Consider the following 6000-nt stretch of genomic DNA (forward strand, 5'->3'; position numbering starts at 1 on the left):
GTCAGCCCCACCTCCAAATAGCCAAGAATGGCTGTGGAATTTTGATTGGCACTCCAGTGAGGCAGTGGGATTCCTAAACCAAAGTAAACCCAGCAGCCAGTGTTTGCCAAGCTCTCCAGCTTGAAAATGAGCTTTTCTTCACCCTGGTTCTTTCTTTAAGAAAGCAAGAAAGCAAGAAGAAAGAAAGCAAGAAAGCAAGAAAGCAAGAAAGCAAGAAAGCAAGAAAGCAAGAAAGCAAGAAAGCAAGAAAGCAAGAAAGCAAGAAAGCAAGAAAGAAAGAAAGCAAGAAAGAAAGAAAGAAAGGAAGGAAGGAAGGAAGAAACAATTACTCTGTGATGTTTAAAAGAACACAGAAGCAGCTCCCTCTCCAGAGATATCCTACTTATTTTCTCATAGCAACTCCCCTGACTTTTTTACCCTGTGTCTTCGTTATAGGACTTTACAGTCCTCAGAGGAAGCACATAGCAACATGCACATGGGTCTTTAGGATAAAGAACAAAGCATCAATGAATACCTAGTTGTGGAAAGCTGGAGATCAGAGCAACATTCAACGGGGCTTTGCAAAATGAACAAGTTAGACTGACAATACTTACAACATTTTTTTTGCCATGTAAGAGAACTAAAATATTAATATTTTGTGGATATACTAATATTATGCAACTCACAAGAATAAGAGGCATCCAAAGAAAAATAAGGACATTCTGAAAACAAACCAAGCCATGAGAGTATATGCTAAATTAGACAAAAATACTTTTTCCCATGTCACTTAAGGTGGTACTTCTTTGGGGATTCATGTTGAGAATGTTCATCCTCATACACACACACATACTCAATGAAAATTTTATAATGTGGCCACTGTGTGTGCAGAACTCTGCCAAAAAGAGGGAAAAAGTGTGATATCTCTACTGTAGGTTTTCTGTAATGTACTTCAAATACTTCCATATAAAATACAATGTGGAAGTATTAAGTATTTTTAATATACCTTCTCAAAATGGGCCCCTACCCTAGTTGTGAACATGCATTTGAAACCTGTCTACTTAGAATGTAAATGAAGCCTAGAATTTAGCTCTCTTTATCTCCTAAAATCCAGAAAATTGCAATAGTAACTGTAATGATGATGTTTTCACTGGTGAATTAATGGTTTCAAAGATTTATGAATTGGCTATAAATATTACTGGATTGTGGGGAGCAGCTACAGTGTTTGGACTGATGAGAGGGCACAGTCCTCTCATGGCCACGTGCAAGTCCCAGCTAGGAGGGCAAAGCCCTCCCAGCACAATTATAGCCAACAGCTGTAGTTGTAAGCTTGAATCTATGGTCCGAACACTCTGGCCCCACATGCCTGAGTGATGTGGGCTTGATAGAGTTCAGTGCATGTAATTGAGTAGGATCAAAACCCACCAGAATGTTGTAAACATCTTGACCATGCTTTTACTTTACCTCGTGGAATCTGGCTATAAAATAAAGACACGGCTTGTAGTCTGTGGCGCTGTCGCTAGCTCTCCATCAGAGAGGCTCTCCATCAGAGAGGACAGCATCCCACCCAGACCCAGCTTTCTTCTCTTGTCTGTCTTTTCTCAATCCTTCACCGCCCCCTCTCAGGGTCACCGAACCTGGCTGAACTGGCGCGGCACATAAGGCGCCCAATGTGGGGCTGAGTATGGCATGGCCGTGCCGGCTCGCCACACTGGATAACTCCTTACCCTTACATCACAGGCTATAACAACCCACCAAGTGCAATTCAAAAATTGACTAGCTTTTGATTTCAGGGCATTCCTAGTTGCCTGACCATGACTAGATAGTTAGCTGGATAGCTAGAATGCTAACTGTGTGCCTCTGATGATGAATCCTCCATGCAAGAACTACTGGGACACCTAAAAGTACAGGGAGCTGGGACTTCAAGGAGCATAAAGAACAGGTGGGTTTCCTCTTTCTACTCAACTGTTTCAGTCAGAAGCCAATTAGAGAAGGCTTTTACTGTACCTGTTTTGGGGAGAAGAGCTATACCTCTCCTACTGTTATTTATTGAAAGCTACCAATTTTTACTAAGAGAACCCAATTATAGTATGTGCCCAAATTGACATGGATAGTTTAGCAAAGCATACTTTCAAGGAACTCACATACTAGGGATGCAACTCACCCACAGAGAACAATTCCACATAAAGATTCGAAGCAGAAAACCACAAAGTCTCTTGGGCTCGAAGGACATCCACATTTATTCAGATATAAATAGCTGTGACTCTGAGTTCAAAGACCTTTCACCCACTTCTATGTATGATACATTTTTTTCTCTTGTTCATGACCTTTACATTGCAGAAATGGAAGGAATCTTAGGAATCAGCAAGTCCTGATCACTTAACAGATGAGGTTTTAGATATCTAGATAGCTGGGAATTCTTGTTCTACATTGCCTTAATGGTTATGAGAGATGAGGGCAATGCTATGAGCCTGAGCCAGATCTCTCTTGCCTGAAGCTGAGATGGGTTCCATTCAAAGATAATCTAGGAACTCAGTGAACTAAGTTTTGTTTTTGTTTATCTATAGCAGAATTACCATAGCTTTACATTTGTAATGCCTAAAAGGAATTTCTAAAAAACAATAAATATTGATTATATTTCTGGAAAAAGAATTAAAAAAAAATAACCTCTTCCAGAATACGACTTTCTTTTTCTCCTTATGGTTCTATTTTTTTTTCATTTATATCATTTTTTGCATATATTTTCTAAGGTTCTGGACTGATATTTGTTAAAATATTGCTTTATTTTTGTGTGCATATTATTTTTCTCCTTCAGTAATGTTAGTCAAGTTAATAGTAAGGTCCTGGATAATTGGAATAATTTACACCTCTTTTTGATTCCCATTAACTGTACCCTGTTACTAGAGTAAAGTTAATTTTTTAAAACTATTCTGATTACAGTGCTCTTTTGACTTTCCTAATTTTGTTTCATTTTAAATATTTTTGAGGTGGGAGAGGTCATAGAGGGATGAATGATAATGAAAAAAGAAAAAGAAAAAAGGAATCATGAATAATTTTTAAAAATTTATTTAATTTAAATTATATATACAAATATAATATTTCTATTTGATTAAAATATTATGTTTCTTCCCTGCATGTAAGGCAACTTGAAAAGTTCTAGGAAAGCATAAGGAAGAGGACAAATATTTTTTAACATAATGACATAGATCAGGTGTCATACTGAAATTCTTCCATTTGTCATTAGTTAAGTTACCAAAAAATCATTTATAATAAGGTATTGCTAGGCACATTTCTACAGAGGGTATAAATGACACAGGGAACATTAGGTAAGTGATAAGACTTCCAAAGTTAGTATGAAGTAGGTGACCTTGAATTTATGCATCCAGGCGACAAGTAATATCAAAGATCAGTCAGAAGACATAAGGATACATGATTAAGTACAAGCATTTTCTCACCTGAACCTAAAACCTTATCTTTCGTCAATATAACTCTCTCAGCAGATGCGTGGTGTTGGTTTTTTTTTTTTTTTTTTTTGCTATGTTTATGTTTTAGAATTATTTTCATTACTTTTTACACAGATAATAGTTAAAACAACACATTTACTCACACAATTATTTAATAAGCTATTCTTCATGAGTGCTGAATATTTCTAGGCCCAGAGATATGAAAATAAATAAAATAAAACCCCAACTTCATGGAGTGATAGTTTATATAGACATATAGAAAAATTATTTTAAAATAGTAGAATAGATGGTCTAATGGAAGGTTTGTGGTATAGCAGAAGATCTTCAGCGGGGGGAGGTTTTAGAGGGAGAAATGACAAGCTTCATGGAGGAATGAACCAATATTCCGTCTCCTTCATCTCCTTCGTCAAGCATAAGTTTGAGATTATGTCCACGTATTGACCAGTACTAAGAAAGGGTACTGGCAGAGGACATTGCTCTGTACTTAGAAAGATAGCAATTTCTACCAGAAGCCAGTGACTTCAAAGAAGAAAAACAAACAGTTGTTTCAGCAAGGTCAAATAAGTTGAGAGAAAATTCATCACAAATTATCTGAGAGCCTGCTATGTTCAGGAAGTGTTAAAGGGAGGAAAAACCAGTTTTACTTTAGAATTTGATAGCAATCGATATCAAATTGCCAAAGTTATAACTTTGCTCATATAAAGAAGCACAAGGAACAACTAAAACTTTTGCTTTAAAGTATAAAAATTATACATAAGAGTGAAGAAAAAGAAGAAAAACATGCTGGGTAAATTTTACAAGTATCTATGTTTTGTTATTTGGTACTTTTATAGATAAAGAAAGGCTCATTTAAATTTGGGAAATATATTGACTATTATAAAAATGTTTTTTACTTGAAAATAATGAAGATTCTTTGTATGGATAAAACGTATCATCCTACTGTGAATGTTAGGGCTTAGAGAAAGCAAACATTCTCGTTCAGGCCTAAGGAAATAAGAAACCTGAGGTTGTATAAATACTAATTCACATGAGATAAAAACCGAAGTAATGCATTTTTATTTAAATAAATTAAATGTAGGGAAAATTTATTTCCATTTGAAAGTCCAGAGGAAAATATTTTTAAATAAGAATTTCTTTTGTCCTCCTACCATTCACTATTAAAACGTTCCTAACATATGGATAACCTATATTTATTTATATATCTATCTGATATAGTAGCACACGATAGAGTAGCACTATGCCATGGAAGTTGGCTTTTAAGAAGTACTGATTTTCCTCTAATCTCCTTTATTCCCCTCACTTTAAAAGTCTTTTAACAATCCCAGGTCACTTGTTTTAAAAATCTACCCTACAGGTGCCACCTAAGCATAATGATTTTTAGTCATATTCATTTCCAGGTTCACTAACCTTAGCAGACGCAGAGACAACGTGAGGACAGCAGACTGTGTGTGTCAGCCTCTCTCTGGCTTCTGTCAGACAGTCTGTCCCAGAGGCTCTCCCTCTTCTCTATTGCTCAACTGGATTAGGTAATAAGAACAAGAGTCCTGCTCTCCTCTTTCAAATAGGTAACTCCCAAAGTTCCTGGGGGCAGGACTGGACTCCTCTTTGCCGGAATTTCACTGAGCTTCAGCACAGAAACCCACGAAGAAATGTTCACATATGTAGACAACCTCCCAGAATGAGACAACTGGGCAAATCATGATTGAAAGCTAATTGTAAACACCACCCAAAATGGTATCTTGTGATGCTTCCTTATTTAGGCTAAGTGAGTATTTTTAAAATGCATTGCGCTTATTTCCTCTATTCTGTCTGATCCAGCATATTTCACAAGTTCATTGAAGGGCAGGGGACATAGTCTTATAGTGTGTTGACTGACTTTTAAAATAGTCACATCACCATTGTTTTTCCTTATAATATCACTTCGTATTTAGTTTATGAAATGATAATCTTATCAGAAGCACATGTGTGTTTTTTGTTATTGTTTTTTAAAAATATATTTTATTGATTTTTTACAGAGAGGAAGGGAGAGGGATAGAGAGTTAGAAACATCGATGAGAGAGAAACATCGATCAGCTGCCTCCTGCACACCCCCTACTGGGGATGTGCCCGCAACCAAGGTACATGCCCTTGACCAGAATCAAACCTAGAACCCTTCAGTCCGCAGGCTGACTCTCTATACACTGAGCCAAACTGGTTAGGGCTGAAGCACATGTTTTTAAAAGCCCACATTGTGCCATGTTATGGTAATGGCTAACACTGAGGGTACTTATCACAGGCCAGATATCATTCTGAGAACTTTATGTGGATTATTTAAATTAATCTTCATGACAGCCATTTGAGGTAAGTATTATTGTTTCCTAACATTACAAATGGCAAAAGCAGCAAAATACTGAGAGGCAAAAGAACTGAGAGGGTAAGTAAATTGTTCAGGGTCAGAGCTCAGCTATGGTTCAATCAATTGTGAAGCTTTTGTCTGCAAGCAACAGAGTACGCCAGTAAAAGTATCTTAATATATGGAGTAACATATATGTACTTGGAAAGTAATAAATATTAAGAACTA

The 6000-nt window shown here is 36.6% G+C and overlaps 1 protein-coding gene across 1 annotated transcript in view; it reads right to left on the bottom strand.

The window, feature by feature from the left end:
• CD36 (CD36 molecule) overlaps nt 1-4905 on the bottom strand; it is a 60581-nt gene extending 55676 nt beyond the window's left edge. Inside the window, exon 1 of the mRNA XM_028158132.2 lies at nt 4848-4905. The gene's annotated coding sequence lies outside the window, so the exon portion shown is untranslated. The remainder of the gene's footprint in view (nt 1-4847) is intronic.
• Between the last annotated feature and the right edge of the window lie 1095 nt (nt 4906-6000).

Source organism: Eptesicus fuscus, chromosome 14 (assembly GCF_027574615.1).
Source record: "Eptesicus fuscus isolate TK198812 chromosome 14, DD_ASM_mEF_20220401, whole genome shotgun sequence".
Taxonomy (NCBI): domain Eukaryota; kingdom Metazoa; phylum Chordata; class Mammalia; order Chiroptera; family Vespertilionidae; genus Eptesicus; species Eptesicus fuscus.